Raw genomic sequence first — 20,669 nt, forward strand, 5'->3', positions numbered from 1 at the left:
TATCTTAAAATCCATGTCGGATGACTAAAATCCTTAACCCACGTAAAACTTAAATAAAGTTAAGTTAAATAAAAGGATATAAAAAAAAATGTAACGAAAAAAGTGGATTAAAACTGGATAAGAGTCCGGTTCAAGACGGAGCTTCCGACAGGTGGCTACAGACGCCAACGCATGCGCAGAGTGCAGATTACGTCAGCAATTACGTCAGAGATCTTGTGACAAGATGATGTACCAAAAAATATCTTATTCCTCCTTTGTTGTGCAAAAACTATTCACACATCAGTTCACATCAATGAGCCACACCATTGCATTGGGTGCACACACACGTTAATATAGACTCAATCGCACATATACCAACCTGCTGCCCCAAAGAAACTTTAGAGCACCAGATGTGGATTAATCTGCAGCTGAAAATAGTCCCCAACAATTGCACTGTTCCTCTTGTTTAAATACCACACTTGCTAGCTGTTTTTTTAAAGAAAATATATTTCTAAGGTGCATATTAGCTAATTTTGCCAACCTTGGTGTCAGAACACAGTCACTCACAATGATCACATTTGGACTTGCACATGTAAGTGGAATGTTTTCACATGTGTACATCTCTATATGATTGTTTGGATCAGTACTGCCCTGGCATTTTTGTCACATTTATTCATTTTAGCTGACGTTTTTATTCAAAGCGACTTACAATTGCTGTATACATCAAAGGTTGCATGCCTCTGGAGCAACTCCCTAGTTGCTCCAGAGACAGAGCGGTGGATGATGCAGTGGGAATCGAACCCTGGTCTCCCACACCAAAGGCATGTGTCTTATTCCCTGCGCCTGCACCACCCAGTTTGAAGTTTGAATTCAAAATGAGTAAAAAGGAAAATTTATATGAAGAACTGCTTAAGTGTGAATAACAGTTGCTGCACCAAATTCAGAATTGAAAATTAATATTTTTAATTTCAGCTCATTTGTAATTACTATCACAAAGCGAAATAGCATTCTCCATAACTGTCAAGGTGAGTCCAGAGTGATAACAGGTTGAGGACCCAAACGCAGGACACAGGAGCAGAGCAGGTTCAGTTCTGAGATTTACACGTACAGTGTACAAGAGTCCAAACAAATCCATAACAAAATGAATAAACAGAGCTGGCAAAAGTGCAACAAAGATTCAAAAACCAAGCAAAGTTACAAACAAGAACACACTTGACAGCGATGACAGAGCAACAATGAGCTGCAATGATCCAACACAGACTAAACAGAACATAGGCAAATGAACGGGGCAGGAACGTAACAGGTGGATCTATTCAAGTTGAAAAACAGAACAGGAAACAAACAAACAAACGCAGACTTCAGAGTAAAACAGGAAACAAGGCAACACACAGACACATGGAGTTAACAGACATGGCACACATAGACAAACTGTAACTTGACGTGAGACGAACGCCTGAATATATGTGGCCATGTAGCTGGTACACAAATAAAATTTTCAATTAAAAAATTTAAGAAACATATTGAAAGGGCGCACCGACAACGCCACATAGGGAATAGCTACCCTGAGCCCTAGGACTCACAGACACACAGGTTCTTTAAAATCGGGGTTGGAGCAGAGCAGAAACAAACCACACAGGCTAAAATAAATTTAACAATTTATTACTACAAAAAAATAAAAAAATAAATATATATAAATATATAATAAAAAGCCTAACTAAAATCAATGTGATGCCACAGGTTAAAAAGAGGGCTATACAAGAGAGAAATAAGTTACTGGGCCGGTTCCTCAGTCCCATGGTCCAGTGGCTCCACGGGTCGCGCTACCCTCCTACCGCTCGCTCCGTCCTCTCTGCAGTCGCCACCGCTCGTCCCTAGAACAAAAGGAAGCACTGGCAAGTAGGGTGATCGCATCAAGTACCCCACATACTATGCTCCATGATCCCGACTCTGTCCGACCAGCTACTTCCCTACAGGTCTCTCGTTCACTGCTGCCCTCCTGATCGATGCACCTCTCCTCTGGGCCTGTTTCCTCCGTCGGACCTCCATGCCCTCACCAGGCACGCTCCCTGCTGTGTCTCCCTGTGTCCCTGTGTCCCTCTGTCCCGTTCTTTGCCTGCTCGCTCTCCTTCTCCAGACTCTGTGCTCTGCTTAAAAGGAGTCTTGTTCAATCTGTTGCCGGCGTCCGCACCTGTTGCTCATTGTTAGTTGTGACGTCAGTGGAGGTGTGTGGTGTTTAAGGGCAGTCCCAGGTAAAATAAGTTAAAAACACACAAATTAAAACACACCATGCCAAAACACCACTCTGCATGCAATAAAAACACAGCACACCAAATAAAACATTGCAAAATTAAAAAAACACACCAGATGCATAAAAATGGTATAATATATAATATATATAATATACAAAGACCACGATACAGAACAGACAAAACAGACTGACAAGTCGACTAAAACCATAACAAACAATGGACCACAATGAAAAAAACAGAACACAGAATACAACAAACTAGTCAGCAGATCTCAGAACTAAGACACAGAACTAAAATACAGAACCAGGACTACACACTAAGACATCAACTAAGACATGAGGACAATGGAGGAGCAGGGACTGTGAAAACAGAACTAGACCAAACATAAAATCATCACAAAAATAAACAAGGCAGAACAGGAGAAACACAAGACATGGAACCAAAACCCCCCAAAATAACACACGAAACCCCCAAAACCATGACAATAACTTTAAATCACACCATGACAGACAAATGATGATATTAAACACAGAGCATACTAACAGAGCAGAACTATTAATGTTGTATTTATCAACCAGAGTAATACTATTGGCAGTGAGAAGGGGATTACAGTCTGTATTGCCTGATATTACATTCATTAGATTCATGCTTGGTGTCATTTTATCTGCACTTACCAAAGCTTCAGCAAAGCACAGTTAATACAGCTGGAAAAAATTAAATCAAGTAGACTTCAAACCAGAAACAAGTGGACTCTGAATGTATTTTTAGACTCACTGGACCAGGAGAAGTCAATGCGTTTCAACCTGTAAAGAACGAGAAATGGCAACGCAAAGGCATAGTGACGTGTGGACAACATTCAGACAGGTACCCGCTGTGCTGGCCAGAGTGTGTGTTGCTCTGGCCCCTTGGCTGCTGCCATTTTGTCTTCACAGTGTGACATGGAATCTAAGCATGGCTATGACCTGAGAGAGAGGGAGAGTGGTCACGCTTGACCTTTCTGTGTTTCCCAGTAAATCAGGACTACTCTTCATATCTAATGATGCAGAAACAGTCAAACATGACCTTTGAAGTTACAATATTGTACTGTGGCACTGCAACGCCCCCGCCTGCACCCTCGATATCTGCCAAGCACGTACATGGATTGCTGATTTTCCACTCTTACAAGGCTCCCAAATCAAGACAAATAGTTAGGCACACTAAACATAATCAGTATGTAATTGACATTGATTTGCGAGATTAAGCGTGGAAAGTGTTGCAAGGTTGGGGTGGGGGGTGGCTGTTGGGGGGCATGGATACATATTGTATGATGCTGATTTTCAGCTTTACGTGGGAGTTTGATCAGCTGTTTAAACAAGCTTACTGAGGCATGGCTTATAGCTGTTTACTGCTGGGGAAAGTGTTTGCAGCAGTGTGTGTAGATACACACTCCAGTTGTTGAATTAAGGACAGAGAGATAAAAATACAAAGAAAAATGAAGACAAGAAAAAAGACAGCCGGGCAAAGAGGTTTGTGCTGCCAATCAATGGTGGAATACAATAACAGCCATCCATCTCTCTTCATTACCAGCCCTTAACCTTCTTGTGATTTACCAGTGACCATAATGGCTGTGTTTACTGCTGGGGCCCTTGCCCAATTGGTGCCTTATCAGAGCTTGTTAGGAAGTTTAGCCCTCGTCCAAAGGAGAATCATGGGGGCATTTCACTGCACTGCATAAACATCCATTATCCCCCCTCTGGCTCCCTTCACTGTCATTAGCATGGTCCTGAGAGAGCAGGAGACAGAGGGAAGAGCAGAAAGGCCGATAGGTGAAAAGATTAAGACAGAAGAACAAAAGTCTGTTTTGTAGAATTGTTTGAGTTTCCTTTTTTATGTTCTTTGAGGTTACACAAAATGCCCTCTGGTGGGCGTAAAGCAGGGCCTCTACTCTTACATCACTGCACTGTGTGTTTGGGAACTATAGAGGCAGATAACCACAAGGGCGAACCATACCCAGGGCACTGGAATCCTTAAGGCAAAGTGGGGGCCCAACAATTAGTAACAATAATCAGGTTTTGAAAAAGCGTCCTCGTCTTTACTTTTGTTGAACTCACAATGGACAGTTAGAGTTAGGGTTAAACTCAATACAGCAGAAGCAGGGCTATTCAATCCATCCGTCCATCGTCAACTGCTCATCCTGCTTACAGGGCTGGAGCCAATCCCAGTTTACAGGTGGGGTACATCCTGGACAGGTCACCAGTCCATCTCAGGGCCACACATAGACAAACAACCACTAAGTATAATTTTAGAGACACCAATTAATCTAGCCTGCATGTCTTTGGATGGTGGGAGGAAGCCGGAGTACCCAGAGAGAACCCACGCGGACACAGGGAGAACATGCAAACTCCAACACTGGGTTTGAACCCACAACCTTTTTGCTGTGAAGCAACAGTGCTAACCACTGCACCACCACGCTGCCCGGAAAAAATCCACATTTATTATATTCTTAGATTTATACTTTGTTATATTCTCTACTTACAAACTTCTACGATTATTTTTATTCCCTTTATGTCTTAATGTGAAAGCGAGAATCTGTAACAAACAATTTCTCCTCTGGAATCAACAGTACAGTACCCTGATTCTGATCCTTATACTCATGCACTTTCCTCAATGGGCAGGGTAAATCTGATCAAAATGTCTGTCCTGCCCAAGTTCCTTTACCTCCCCAATTTTATACAGTATTACTGGGCAGCAAACATTAAAGAACTTCTATTTATTGAATGGATGAGCTCACTGATGACTGCTTGGGTCCAGATGGAGTCTTCTTCCACCCAGATCTCATTATGGTCATGGCTGCTGTCAGCACTAGCCCAGTAGTAACTCAGTTACGTAAAATGCTTACAATTTAGAAGGTATTTTGTCCTGCAGGGTTCCTCTACTTTTGCCCCAGTATTCCATAATCACAATTTCAAGCCATCTACTACAGACTCTGCCTTTCATCTTTGATCTGATTGGGCATAACATAAATTAAAAATTTGTATGACAGCAGGATCTTCGTGACCTTCTCTGACTTGTCAACTAAATTTCAGCTACCACCATCTCAACTCTTCAGTATCCCCATTTCCCGAATCCCCCCAAAAACATTATTTGACACTAATTTTTTTGGTAGATCTCAAACAGAGAGGGAATATTTCTTTTATTTTACAAACTAGGAAATCATGGGAACAGGATCTGGGTCTCAACATAGAGGATGACCAGTGGGGCCAAATCTTAATTAGTTTACAACTCCTCCATCTGTTCCTAGCATGGGCTGATCCAAACTCAGACAGAGAATTTATTACACTAAATACCTATGGTCTAAAATATGTTAGTCATGCCTGTAACAGATGTTGCCAATCCCGACCTTGTACATATGTTTTGGTCTTGCCCAAAATTGACACATTTCAAATGGCTTACATTTTTGTGGTAGATCCACATCCTTTTTCTCCCCTATTTGGTATCCAAGCTAACGATGAACTCTCAGCTGAAGCACGACATGCCGTGACCTTCTGCTGCCTGCTGGCCAGGCAACTAATTCTTTTAAATTGTAAGCACACTTTGCCCCCATCAAAGAGGTTCTTTACCATCGGAAGCTAGAAAGGCTAAGGGTTTCTATAGACCTTTCTAGAGTACCTGAGAAGCTAGTTGACTCCCTTTGATTTGTATTATTATTATAACCACTTATATTCTCACAAGTTTTTTTTTGCATCTTTTAGTTTGTCCCTTATTTTATTTTAGCTTATGTTTCTTGTCTCTTTCTTCTACTCTTGCTGTGTTTAGACAAAGTGGGGTTGGGGACAGGATCTAAGAAAGTGGGTCTGGGGAAAAAACATCAAAAAGTGAGCACTCTATCTACGCCTTTCTCTTGTTTCCTGCTTTATGGATACTTTGTATCACTGATGCTCAATAAAACATATTTTATAAATAAAATAAAAATGAGTCCAATATTCGCTGTCCTTTTAGTTCTGGTTTGGTTTCCACCAACTCCTGACAAAATGCTTCAGTATGTTCACCAAAAAAAGGAACTTAAACTAAAAAAAACAAGCTTCTGATTATAAAGATTTACCAAAAACGTGCATGCACCAGTCAGTAACTTTAACAACTTCTTGACACAGTGTCTTTTTGGCCGAGTTTTCCATTCTCTCCCTTTGAACATGACAAAAGAGGAGGGAAGACTAAATCATTACTACATTGTATACATGTGTTCACTCTGCAGGGATATTACATGAGAAAAGTTGATCTACAGGAGAAACAGATCTGAAAGCAACACATAATGTCTGAGAACTGTACTGCTTTAGATTGTATTATATTTATATATTTTGAAATGTCACATTCTACCAGAATTTTATATTTCCTTTTAAATAAATAAGAACATTTCCACCATAAATTGGTGCAGAAACTTTCACCAGGATGCAGGAGGGGAGGTCCCCCCAGAGCCCCCTCATGTATCTCAGCACTGAGGATATCTTTAAAACACTGTTAAAGGATCTTTCGTCTTGTTCTCGTGAACCTAACATCGCATATTGTGATGTCTCACAAGTATCTCTTCACACCCCTAATCTGAGCCCCTGTGTCCCCAAACACACACACACACACGCACACAAACATACCCCTTTGTTCTTTAGTTTGGGTAATTTAATTAGGTTTCATCTTGTGTATTTAGCTTTTCCTTGTGGATTTCTGCTGTTTTCTGTAATGTTACATAAGAGTGAATATATCGCCTACCTGTTCTATGGAGAACTCCAAACCTACAACCTGCTAGCTGTTGATGGTAATTTTGGTTATAGTTCTTAATTTATTTACTAAATTATTAATCAGACTTCAACATTGATAGTTGACTATATTTTAGAGAGACTAAATTAATTGGCTACTCTTTAAGATTGGTGCCCTTAGGTGAATTTAAATTATGTTATTAATTATTATTAATATTAATTATGAATTATGATGAATATGATAAAAAGAAATAGCATGAGGACGTAGTGAGAGGCTTTTACAATATTTATCCTGACCATATTTTCACAGAGAAGCTGTGGCTGCAGAGGCAAGTTCACTTACATCACTCAAGGTCAGTTACACAAGCAGCAGCACTGTAACAACTCATCCTCTACATCCAATAAGCACATTCAGCCGCAGCCACAGCCTGCATTATACCTGTATGTAAATCAAGAGCCAGCATCTTACATTTTGACACCTATTCATCGCAGCTAAATGATTTACCCCGTTCTAAAAAGAAAAACATTTATAAAATGAAGCCGAGTATGCAGCACACAGGACATGAGCTATGTTTATATTCAACTGAAGCTTTATTAAGGAGAAAATCAGAGTGACCATATGTCCATATCAACCAGGAATTAGTGGACCAACAAGGAAGTACAACATTCACATTTGACACCAAAGACCATCTTCAGCCAAATTGTTTTTCAATTAAACAAAGATAAATCTGAAGTCTTTGTTTTTGGAGCCAAGGAAGAACGATTAGAAGTCAGTGCTCAGCTTTAGTCAGTAATATTAAAAACCACAAACCAAGCCAGAAATCTTGGTGTAGTCATGGACTCAGACCTGAATATAAGCAGCCACAGGAAGACTATTAAAAAGTCAGCCTACTATCACCTGAAGAATATATCAAGGATTAAAGGACTTATGTCTCAGCAGAACCTGGAAAAACTTGTCCATACATTTATCTTCAGTCAACTCGACTACTTGTGTCTTTACAGGGCTCCCAAAAAAATTTATCAAACAGCTGCAGCTGATTCAGAACGCTGCTGATTGAGTCCTCACTAATACCAGAAAAGTGGATCACATCATTCCAGTTTTGAGGTCTTTACACTGGCTTCTGTCTGGCGTCTGTCAGAGCACTGATTTTAAAGTACTGCTGTTGGTTTATAAAGCACTGAATGGTTTTCGGCCAAAATACATTTCTGATCTTCCTCTATGTTATGAACCATCCAGACCTCCCAGGTCGTCTGGGGCAGGTCTGCTTTCTGTCCCCAGAGTCAAAACTAAACATGAATAAGCAGCGTTCAGTTTTTATGCACCATATATCCGGAACAAACTTCAAGTCTGCTAAAACTGTTCTGTTCTTTAAAATCAAGACTTTATTCATTGCTTTTGAAACTCAGTATGGTTCTCAGCTGTCTGGATCACGATGGGTTCGGGCAGGATATTTTCTATTTGACTCTTAAAATTGTATCTACTTTTTTTTACTTTGAATTGCCTTGTTGCTGAAATGTGCTATAGAAATAAACTTGCCTCACCCCAGGCACATCCTGTCTGATGCAGAAAAACTAATCCATGCATTTGTTACTTCTACGCTGGGTTATTGCAGTTCCTTATTATCAGGCTTCCCCAAAAAGTCCCATGACTCTCCAGTCAGTCCAGAATGCTGCAGCACGTGTACTGACAAGAACAAGGAAAAGTTCCTATTTCTCCCATATTAGCTTCTCTGCACTGGCCCTCTGTACAATCCAGAGTAATATTCTCCTCACCTACAAAGCCCTCAATGGTCAGGCTCCATCATATCTTAAAGAGCTCAGAGTACCTCATTATGCTACTAGAACAGTGCATTCTCAAGGTTACTTGTGGTCTAGAATCTCACTGCTACAAAAAAAAATTAGGGAACCCTTAATCATCATAGTATAACATAATGTCTATTAAATTATAGGGATATCATTATGTCCAGTTAGGAAGCATGAACCATTGTGAATCAATGTCACTTGTTTTGGTGCAAATGAAAGTTATAACAAGTGCAACCACAAAAAAGGGAATGGTTTTGCAGGTTGTAGCCACAGAAAATTGCTCTCTCCTTATCTTTCCGGACTGACTGTTCTCTAGTTCTGTGTTTTGCTAGTGTCACTACTGGTAGCATAAAGCGGTACATGCAGCTCATTCTAATTGCACAGGTAGTCAAGCTCTTCCATGATGGCACATCCATACGTGTCATCACAAGGTTTGCTGTGTGTCTCAGCACACTCTTAAGCGAATGGCGGAGATACCAGGACATGGGCCATTACATGAGGAGAGATGGACAGGACCGTAGTAGAGAATCAACCCGGCAGCAGGACCTGTATCTGCTCCTTTGTGCGAGAAGGAACAGGAGGAGCACTGCCAGAGGCATACAAAATGACCAGCTTCCTACTGGGGTGCATATTTCTGACCAAACTACCAAACACAGTACTCCATGAGGGCCCGACATCCTCTAGTGGGTCTGTGTTCATAGCTGAGCCAAATCTATCATATGTGCAATCTGGGCACGTGCACAGGGGCCCTTGGGCAGAGAGGGTCCCTCTGTGATAGAGGTTGTTAAGTCTCATGATTGTCTGTTTTATATGTCAGTTCGATGACTGGCCAGGTAATGATTCGGAGCCGTACTGATTCATGATCAGTATTTGGGTTTGGGATTTCAGCCTTTCAGAATCTGGCAGATAACTATCCAGCATCACGGAGGAGGAACGAGGCCAGCAGACAGACACGCTATTATATTATTATTATATAGTCACCGTCCACCAGAAAAATATATTGCTTTGCTTGCTGCTAGCTGGACTTTGAGGACTTGATCGGCTACTTTGTGAAGAAAAAGACAAGAACATAAGAACTTCATGCTGCCTTGGTGTCCGCTCCGGTAAAGGTCTCTGTGTCATATACCGTCCACCAGGACACGTGCATAACTTTGTGGATGAGCTAGACACACTGCTGTCTTCAATCCCAGAGCATGACTATCCGTTATTGTCCTCGGTGACATGAACATTCACTTAGACAAATCAAACTCTGCAGACTTCCTGTCTCTGATTCAGTCCTTTTATCTAACACAGGTTCTCAGCCCCCCAACCCACAAAGCTGGCAAGGTGCTTTACCTCGTTCTTGTCCGAAACTGTGCCATCGAATGCCTTACAGTCACACCTCTACACATGTCTGAACACTATTTCATCCAGTTCACAGTATGCCTACAGGAACAGCCCATTGTTCCAGCACCTTATGTCTTACACCTCTGCAACCGGTCCCCCACTCACTTTGCCTCAGTGTTAGCCTGTGCTCTACCTCCCCTCAACACATTTTCCTCACTTGAGGTCAATGATGCCTCACAATCTCTGTGCTATACACTGAGCTCATGCCTGGATAGCCTGTCCTCTATCCACCAAATCTGCTCGCCAAAACCTGTCCCACCTGTGGCTAACTGATACCATCCGTGGGCTTCATACTGATGTCAGAGCCCCTGAAAGAAAATGGCGAAAAATCAAAGACCCTGCCAACCTTAAGGGCTACAAAGGCTCCTATCCTCCTTCTCAACAAGCATCAGTGCTGCCAAAACTGCATTCTATGCATGACAGAATTAGCAGTGCACTGACTCAAGGAAATTATTTTTCACTTTTAAAGCGCTACTAAATCCTCCTCCACCTCCACCACCCACAAACTTGTCCGCTGATACCTTTGCTGCCTTCTTCACAGGCAAAGTGGCGGCTATAACTAGCCAATTTTCTCTAAACCACTCAAAATCAACCAGTCTATTGTCAGCTCCCACAGTGTGAGCACAGCACAAGAAAACCTACCATTGGCTTGGCTCAACACCAAGGCTAACATCTAGCAGTCCTACTATATCTGTTCCTCTGTCCTCCCAGGTCAATGGCATTTCATTGTCATTGTTTACTCCTCTCACAGAGATTCCTGTGAATCTCCTCCAGGCCATTTCTCCTATCGTGGTCCGGCAATCACTCGTGATAAATACGTCTCTGGCTTCGGGAACATTCAAAACCACTTTTAAAAAGGCTCAGGTTAAACCCTTGCTCAAAAAGCCCTCCCTCGACCCTATTGAAGTTGAGAACTATCAGCCTATCTACCATTTTTATCCAAAGCTAATGAAGGGTCAGTCCTCAGACAGGTCTCAGAATTCCTGTCATAGAATGACCTCCTAGATCCATATCAGTCTGGTTTTAAGAGTGGACACTCTACTGAAACGGCTCTTCTGTCTGTAACAGAAGCCCTAAGGGCAGCTAAAGCTGCAGCCCAATCCTCTGTTATTATCCTGCTTGACCTATCAGCTGCCTTTGACACAATCACATGATCCTGCTATCCGCACTCTCAGCAATGGGCATCTCGGGCAAAGCACTCATGTGGTTCAAATCCTACCTTTTGGGGTGTTTTGTGGCAATGTTATCTTCTTCTCACTGCCTCTCCACAGGGGTGCCCCAAGACTCAGTGCTAGGGCCCCTCCTCTTCTCAGTTAACACCACCTCACTGGGGCTGATCATTTGTTCACATGGCTTCTCTTACCACTGCTACGCAGACAATACGCAGCTCTACTTATCCTTCCCGCCTGATGACCCCAGCGTCTCAGCATGGATCTCAGACTGTCTCTCGGAAATATCCGCAAGGAAGAAGGCTTGCCACCTTCAACTAAACCTCTCTAAGACGGAACTTGGTCATTCCAGCGAAGCATCTCTCCAACCAGGGTGGTGAGAAACTTCGGTGTCATTATTGATGACCAACTGTCCTTTTCAGACCATGTCGCTGCTGTCTCTTGGTCATGACGCTTTGCTTTATACAACATAAGAAAAATCAGGCCCTACTTTACTCTGTATGCCACGCAGCTTCTGGTACAGGCCATGGTTCTCTCGCCTTGACTATTGCAATGCCCTCCTAGTAGGTCTTCCAACTTGTGCTGTGAAACCCCTACAAATGGCTCAGAATGCAGCAGCACATCTTGTTTTTGATCAGCCCAAAAGGACGCATGTCACTCCATTACTGTCACTATTGCTTGCATCTTCTAGTATCTTCAACCAAGTCCAGTTGCCTTTGACTTTAAACTTCTTTGGATAACTATGACCTGGATGAATGAGAATCTTCACAGACATAACATGTTATAGACTGAAATTGAGTTTTGTAACTCCCTTCTGCTACATAGCAGACAATATACATTAATAAAGAATCAATTATGAAAAATGGTGCTGAGGATGAATTAGAGTTTAAGAGTCTGATAGCTATAATACAAGTTCACATTCCTTCTCGGCCACTACACTCCAGTAATCTCCGTCCCAGCTGTTCTCATCTGTGACACCACAATGGTGGAACGAGGTACCACATGCCATCAGAACAGGGGTGTCCCTCTCTAACTTCAAGAAGCTCTTGAAAACTCATTTCTTCCGAGAACACTTTCTCTTATAACACTTTTAACTCCTAACCTCTAACATGCACCTCGTGTGCCTTTCTTCTATCCCCTTACAAGTATCTTGTATTAATTGCACTTTTTGTTAACTCTTACTTCTTTTCCTAGGTATTTACCCCATTGATGCGATATGTGCTATTAGCTCTTACTAGTATTTATTAGTGCTCTTCCTAGTATGTATTGTCAATTGTACTTCTTGTGCTGTATTTGAGGCTTTTTTGATGCTTGTATGTTGCTCCTCATGTAAGTCGTTTTGGATAAAAGCAAATGGGTAAATGTAAATGTAATGTAATGTAACTTCTAAAGGTGAGAGCTATTATGCTATATGTGAATCAAGAAACTTAGGCTAATATATAATCTGTTGTGATAGTGTGACCAGATAATGATTTTTTTTGCTGAGTTTATATGGTGTTTGCATAACATGTGTATTGCATCATCATTGCACCATAAACCTGTATGAGAGTTAGTTTGTCAAATACAGTATGTGTTGGCTTTTGGAGTGTGTGAAGTTGCCCGGTTCACTTAGCAACTGTTCTTTTGCAAACTGCACTCAGCAGTATTGTGTTATGGCATTGTTGTATCTTCAATCAGTCATGTTTCAGGAATCCTAGTGTGCTTTCTGCTTGGGTGATTTTCAATGAACACTATTTTGCCATAGTCTTGACCCATACACTGTCTTGGGATGATTGAATTTATTGTATAATTGGATTGTGATTTGTGAGTGAGATGGCAGTTCTTGGTTTATTGAACTGGACAGGCATACTTGCTGCCTGCTCAGCTGGAATAGTCATCAACATTTCACCAATATGTGTGTGATTTCACATTAAGTAGCCTAATTAAGGTGGGCCATCGTGTGTGCGTGTTTGCGGAGTCTGTCTGGTAGGGCGAAGGTTCTATCAAGTGCCTGTAGTTTACTGGGTGTCAATAGCTTTGTTATCAAGGGTGTGGGTGTTAGGGAGGAGAGGAGGGCTCTTCAGGGCGTCAGTGCCCAGGGGCCCCCGGGGGGTACTAATCCGGCATTGGCTCACAGCCCGGCACCATGCAGCTCTGCATTCGCAGAGAACACCAGAATTGGCAGGCGCCATTGGCGCCCCGTTCTCTTCACAGATGAGAGCAGGTTCACGCTGAGCACATGTGACAGACGTGAAGGAATCTGGAGATGCCATGGTGAACATGATCCATGCAACACCATCAAGCGTGACCTGTTAGGCGTTGAATCAGAGATGGTCTGGTGAGGCATATTCTTGGAGAGTCACACAGATATCAACAATACCCTGAATGTTGTTAGGTAATGAAATCCTCAGAGCCATTGTCAGACCTTACACTGGTGCAGTGGGCCCTGGGTTACTCCTGGTGCAATACCTGGCCTCATGTGGCTAGAGTGCATAAGCAGTTCCTGGATGATGAAGGCATTGATCAACATCAGTGCATCCTAAAACTAATAAAAGGCTGTTTTGTAAAAGTGTGTTTAAAGAAGTGATTTAAAAGATGTTACTGATCCTGCGAGCCTGAGGTTCTCAGGTAGAGCGTTCCAAAGCGTAGCAGCTCTAATTGCAAAAGCTCGGTCACCTTTAGTCTTTAGTTGGGACTTTGGAACAGCTAACAGGGCCCTTCCCGAGGATCTGATAATGCCTGATGAATGTATTAGAAACCATTAATAAGGTGGCATGCTTCTCACTACCTCATCCTCTCAAAGATAATGTGTGTCAACATGAGCAATTACCAGGCTGATAAATCTGTTCCATCACTAGGGCCTGATAGATTACAGGGAAATTTATTTAGCTGCAAGGGAACCAGATTAATCCTGTAATATAACTGTTGACCTGTGATCTCCACAGAGACTCTCACTAGATGAGGGATGACTTTAAAGAGTTTTCACTTACTGAATGCAACCCAGTCTCACATTAAATATGTATATGTAATAGCTAAATTGGTCCACAGCACAAAACATATCAGTGTCACAATAACGGCTTTATTGAAATAAATTTTTTATTTTCTGTTGGCCTGTGTCCACATCGCGTGACATTCCTTCTTCTTCTTCTTCTTTAAACTTTATTCCCACATTAAAATTTGTTTTTTCTCGTTAGAAATATTAGTGATTGTTGCTGGAGGCTCCCCAAACACTTCCTGCAACTCCTGCTCCCCTTTGCCCCTCAGTTCAGTCTTCTTCCTCCAATGCCTCTCCACTCCCGTACCTTATGCCTCGCGCTGAAAAGCAAGGCCATCGAGGTGTAGCACTTCAATATGCACTCATTTCAATGAAAATGTCTGTACATTCCCCAACTGCCATTGTCTGCAGCAAATACACTCATCCTCGTTTAGTCTGCCCTCGCCACAGCATCCTAACCCGGACTCCTTCATGGCAAGGGAATCACCGCAGTTCAAAGACATTCTGATCATCCCTCCTAACCAATTTAATGTTCACAGTTTAGAGGCAGGACTTTCTTCACACAGTGATTCAGTGTTTGTTGATCATCTTCTTACAGGACTTTATTTGGGATTTCGGGTTAGGGTTCTCCCCCACACCCATAGTCACTTATGTAGCAAAACATCTTTAGTCCGCAATGAAAGCCAGAAACGGTTTTGCAGTTGCTAGAGAAAGAGGTACACAAAGCCTATATCTTCGTCCCATTTCAGTCGGCTCCATTTACAGTGGTTTGCACTAGCCCATTAGGCAAAGTCACAACCTCCTGAAAGAGCCCTCATCCCATAACAGCTCAGGCTCATCCCTGTCCAAACTGAGAAACTGTTTTCAGGCGCTTGGCGTCCCACTGTCAGATGAAAAAACAATAGGTCTAGATACACATTTGGAGTTTCTCTGGATCACACTTAATTCCATTGTCATGAAAGCATCCCTCCCTGTTGAGAAACTGCAGCCCATCCGTGATACCACTAATTCCTGCTGCACCGAAAGAAGTATCACAAAGCAGCAGCTGCTCTCAATTCTCTTTGCCACGCGGGTCAACCCTCAGGGATGCTCCTTCATCTCCCATTTACTTTACATGGCGTCTTTGGTGCCAAATCTACACAATCTTTTATTTCTATACGAAGGGAGCCGCTCTGACTTACCATTCTGGTCTCTTTTGCCTGAGCATTGGAAAGGCATCACGGATGACGCGCCATCCGAGGTTTAGTTTTTTGTATTTTCAAAGTAGATAAGTGAATGACCTAAATTGGTCAAGTTTGCAAAGGTGGTGTTCAGATGCAATATCTTTGATTCTGCCTTTGAGTTCATTCTTGTGAAAGGACTCCTTGCGGTGCCTCTCTTACCTTTCCAGTGTCTCTTCCACTTTTCTCTGATGAGCAACACTCCTCTTATTATGCTGTCAGAGGACGGCTAACAGCAAGAGAGACAAAGAGCCCAAACTGTTGGCCTATTATTATTAAAACCTTGCTGTTTACTCTGGAATGGTAGTTACTGTTATTCATCCACCAAAAATTAATGAGATCCTTTCTGCTAACATTGACACTTTAAGCGTGGCGAGCAGAGAAGCGGGGGAGGGACTCTAAAGCCTTTGATGAGCTAATAAGCTTTTAGTTACATAGTATCTCTTCATTTAAGGGCACACTGTCTCTTCGTAGGTTTACTGTCCGCAGAGGAGAACAAACAAATTTACTTCAGCGTCCTGCTTTCAGAATCATATGCTGTATGAAAACATTTCACTGCAGCCACTGCAGTGAATGAGTTTTATTCCTCCTCTCTCTGTGTTGTTGCACATCCTCCATGATATTGAAAAATAGTTTGGGCTCCTGAATGTGAAATAAGAGCTGTTCGCAGTCACACACCGTGCTTCCCTCGCACATTATTGTCTTGCTTTTTACTGTGTTTGCATCTGCTGTAGGCCCTCTACTGTAAAATCATGCAATATATTTGCAAAAATATTCATTCACCAACCAGGCTTAAGACATTGCCGTGTCAATGAGCAGCAATTGCTTGCTCACTCCAAATGGATTCTGCCAGCAACCTATCCCACTTAAGCATTTCTTCTTTTCTTTCTTTTTGTTTCTTATGAGGCTTTTACTTTTGCAGTGCAGGTGATGCTGAATATGAGAGCATTACCTCCAGCACTTAACAGCTTGTCTGGAAATGGGCTATTTTGTTTCACAGTGAAAACAACCCGACGTGTTCCAGGAAGAGGGGGAAAAAAATAGTATCCCTGATTGTTTCTGTGGAAAATATAATCTGAAAGAGAGAACCATGTTATTGAATGCATTATCATATCCACGACAGAGCCGGAGGAGGCAAGGCCATGCTGATAAAAGCAGTGCAGGAGGCATATTCATAATGTGCTGCTAAGCTTCCATCAGCTGAAAACCTGCTGTTTGCTGCCTGAGGACATCACTTTGTGAGGATTTTCAAATGAAACACTGATGTGAGGTGGATGACAACTCTGCATACTCTAATTACCTATATGTTTGAGACACAAGCAGACAAACCATGGAACTGCTCTGTGATAAAGAATTAAAAAAATAAAGAATTTATTTGCTTATTTTCAGAATGAGATGTAATTTCCTACATTTTTCCTTCGTTATGATTGGAAAAGTTGAAAATGGTTTACTATCAACTACAAGCTCTCCCAGCTGAGCGTGCCTGACTCCAGCTGCAGGTGGATCACAGACTTCCTGACGGACAGGAAGCAGCACATGAAGCTGGGAAAACATGTCTCTGACTCCAGGACCATCAGCACCAGTTCCCCTCAAGGCTGCGTTCTTTCCCCCCTTCTCTTCTCCCTGTACACCAAAAGCTGCACCTCCAGTCACCAGTCTGTCAAGCTCCTAAAGTTTGCGGCTGACACCACCCTCACTGGGCTCATCTCAGGTGGCGACGAGTCCACCTACAGGTGGGAGATCGACCATCTGGTTACCTGGTGCAGCCAGAACAGTCTGGAGCTCAATGCTCTGAAGACTGTGGAGATGGTCGTGGACTTCAGAAAGAGCCCAGCCCCACCCTCCTCCATCATCCTGTGTGACTCCTCAGTCACCACTGTGGACTCCTTCTGCTTCCTGGGCACCATCATCTCCCAGGACCTCAAGTGGGAGCTGAACATCACCTCCCTCACCAAGAAGGCCCAGCAGAGGATGTACTTCCTGCGGCAGCTGAAGAAGTTCAGCCTGCCAAAGACAATGATGGTGCACTTCTACACCGCCATCATTGAGTCCATCCTCACCTCCCCCATCACCATCTGGTACGCTGCTGCCACTGCCAAGGACAAGTGCAGGCTGCAGCGTATCATTCGCTCTGCAGGGAAGGTGATTGGCTGCAATATTCCTTCTCTTCTGGACCTGTACTCCTCGAGGACACTGAGGCAAGCAGGAAAGATTGCAGCTGACCCCTCCCACCCCGGACACAAACTGTTTCAGACTCTCCCCTCTGGCAGGAGGCTGCGGTCCATCAGGACCAAAACCTCTCGCCACAAAAACAGTTTCTTCCCGTCTGCAACTAGCCTCATTAACAAGGCCCGGGTCCCCCACTGACACTCCCCCCTTGCAAACAATACAAATATCTCTGCACATGTAAGTACTGTTTCATCTCGTGTTGGGCTCAGACCTGGCACGTCGCATATATTTGTTGTTGATTGTTGATCTTTGTTGTTGTATATTTTATGTTTATATATTTATATGTACACAGTATTCTCTTCCGTTGCGTTACTTCTGCACGGCACAGACCCAGAATAATGGACATGTATATATCTGCAATGTTGTTCTTCCATTCCATATTTATATATTTCTACATTTATTTATGTCAACTGTATGTTTGTCTACGTGTAGCACCTTATCACCACAGCAAATTCCTCGTATGTGTAAAACACTACTTGGCAATAAAGCTCCTTCTGATTCTTCTGATTCTATCCTTTAATTAGGGTGAAAACACAGGTAGTGGTGGACTATTTAGATATGATAGCTGCTCTAAAACACAATTAGATCCTGTTGTTACAGTACACCCCAGGCTCTGACAGGTGATCTTCACCTAACCACTTCACCTGTGTATGGATATGTATGGATATGTAATCATACACGATGGTGCAGCGGATGGCTGCCTTGGTGTTTTGTTGTGCTTTGTTTTGTTTTGTTTTGTTTGTAAATTCAGTTTTCTGCTGTGATAGACGGAACTCTCCTACCAGAGAAGAGTTAATGAACATCAGGGAGACAACACCAGCAAATTTATTTCACACTTTTGTCATGTCATCAGTGGAATTAATAGACATTCTGGTCCAAAGGTGCTCTCACCTTTGCTCATGCAGTAAAACACCGGAGGAAAGGGAAGTTCTCGCTCGTGCGTCTCTGCCAGCGTGGACTTTGCACACTGTTAGTAGGAATATTTCTTTCCAATGTGAGCTCAATGTGCAACAAACTGGATGAACTTAAGCTACTGGTGGGGAAAACAGCCTTTTTATTCATCTTCTGTTTGATGATTCACGGAGTTGTGGTTGTGTGGATCACTACAGAACTCTGACGCGTTTTCATCTCAGTGCGTTGTTATTGACACTTTCAGACAGCGTGACAAAGCGTAATTATTTTATGCTAAAGGTACCCTTCAGCATCCGTATGCAACACCGCAGTTTGCTACGTCGCAGCAACACAAAGGAGGCTAACCCTACCTGCTAACGGCTGATGTGCACAGCTGTAGGGTTAGCATTAAGTCACTGTCTTAGGTCTGTGGACTCTGTGTTGCAGGTGGCAGGCTTCCAACTCTTAATAGTGTATCGTGATACAGATCTTTCCAGCAAAATGAAAGGTGTTGCTATCTGTTTTTACATCAACAGTGGCTGTTGTAACGATGTGATTCAACAGCACTCTGCTGAAACACTCATTCAATCTAGTCTGTGTTTACATTCTATCACAGTCCAGCGTGCCCCTCAGGTATATGTAGACCTGAGCGCAGCTAGCACATTGTCTTTTCCAAAACTGACAGACGCAACTTTCTCAACGTTGATTTTTTTTGTTCGTGAATACAGACTCAAAGTCGCTGGTCGAGCGCTGCTCTGTTACCCTTTTTCTCGTTTCTCCTTTCTCGTGTGTGAAATCACACCTGCACCTTTTGGATCCTGAGGTTCCTTGTTATTTGACTTGGATTAGATAATAGTGTTTTATTTGCCATAGTGAATAAATCCTGTTATACTTTTAAGAGGTCGTTGTTTGTGGTTATTGTATTGAATATTGTAACATCAGTTGGTTGTGACGGCCAGTGTACAGTCTCACTCTTCAAACTCACTTATCATCGAATGATGGTACTTGATTATTGACAATTTATAGGTGAACAAATCCTTTTGCACTGATTTCATATTTGGTAATTGGTCCCTGATTCCAGGGTGGTGCCCCGAATTTGTTAATGACAATGAATACATTTTAATATTAATAATTTTATTAATATCTCTAGAATATCTCTGATATTCAGCCAATAACCAAACCTGATCCTACGTGACGCCAACACACTACAGAAAGAAGTGCCTATCATGCTGTCCCCTGTGCTGCACTGCAACACAGACAGGGCCAGGTTTAGGGAGTCAAAGAACAGGTGAACTGATCCAGCCACAATGTTTGGATATAGTTCTGAGTGTATGTGTCAGAGAGAGAGAGAGAGAGAGAGAGAGAGAGAGAGAGAGAGAGAGAGAGAGAGAGAGAGAGAGGAATCAGTAGTATTAATTTGTATAGCTGCACTGGCGGGTGACTCTGTGTAGTACACACTGTGAGACATGGGGGTAGTGTGCGTTTTATGGAAATTGCCGTCATGCCAGGATGCCAAGTTGATCTCAGGCACAACATGCCACTGAGGCTCTGTGGAAATGCAATCAGTCAGCGCCAACAGGGGTCCCCCAATTCATTTGAAACCGCAAATCTCAAAATTGGCTAAAGGAAATTGGGTGAGACCAAGCTGGTCAAAAGCATCAACAATGATTTGCCTTTCAAAAAAAAAGAAAAAAGACTCATGCAGCCCAGAGCATGTTGACAATGGAAAGCGGCATAACAAAATACAAAGACACACACACTTAAATTGTTTTTGTTTTTAAGCAAGCAATTACAGTGAAGCTATGCAGAGAGAGACGATAGAGGAGAAAATATTTCGAGGAGAGTACAGGGTAAAGTGCTGTCATGCATCTTTCAGAGCAACAAGGTCAAATGAAAATGAGTGGTTTGATGCAATGCCAGCTACTGACACCACAACTCCCACAGCATGTCTCCCTCAGATGATGCACTTGTCCCATAGTAGGGGGTTTCCTGCATTCTTTTAAAAAAGGTAATATAGCTTATATTCAATGTTGGGCAGCAGC

At 42.6% G+C, this 20,669-nt stretch overlaps 1 pseudogene; it reads left to right on the forward strand.

Annotated features, from left to right (window-relative positions):
• The window catches only part of LOC123979584, a 46,761-nt pseudogene extending 32,127 nt beyond the window's left edge, over window positions 1-14,634 (forward strand).
• Window positions 14,635-20,669: the final 6,035 nt, after the last annotated feature.

This window comes from Micropterus dolomieu, linkage group LG01, assembly GCF_021292245.1.
Source record: "Micropterus dolomieu isolate WLL.071019.BEF.003 ecotype Adirondacks linkage group LG01, ASM2129224v1, whole genome shotgun sequence".
NCBI classification, from domain to species: Eukaryota; Metazoa; Chordata; class Actinopteri; order Centrarchiformes; family Centrarchidae; genus Micropterus; species Micropterus dolomieu.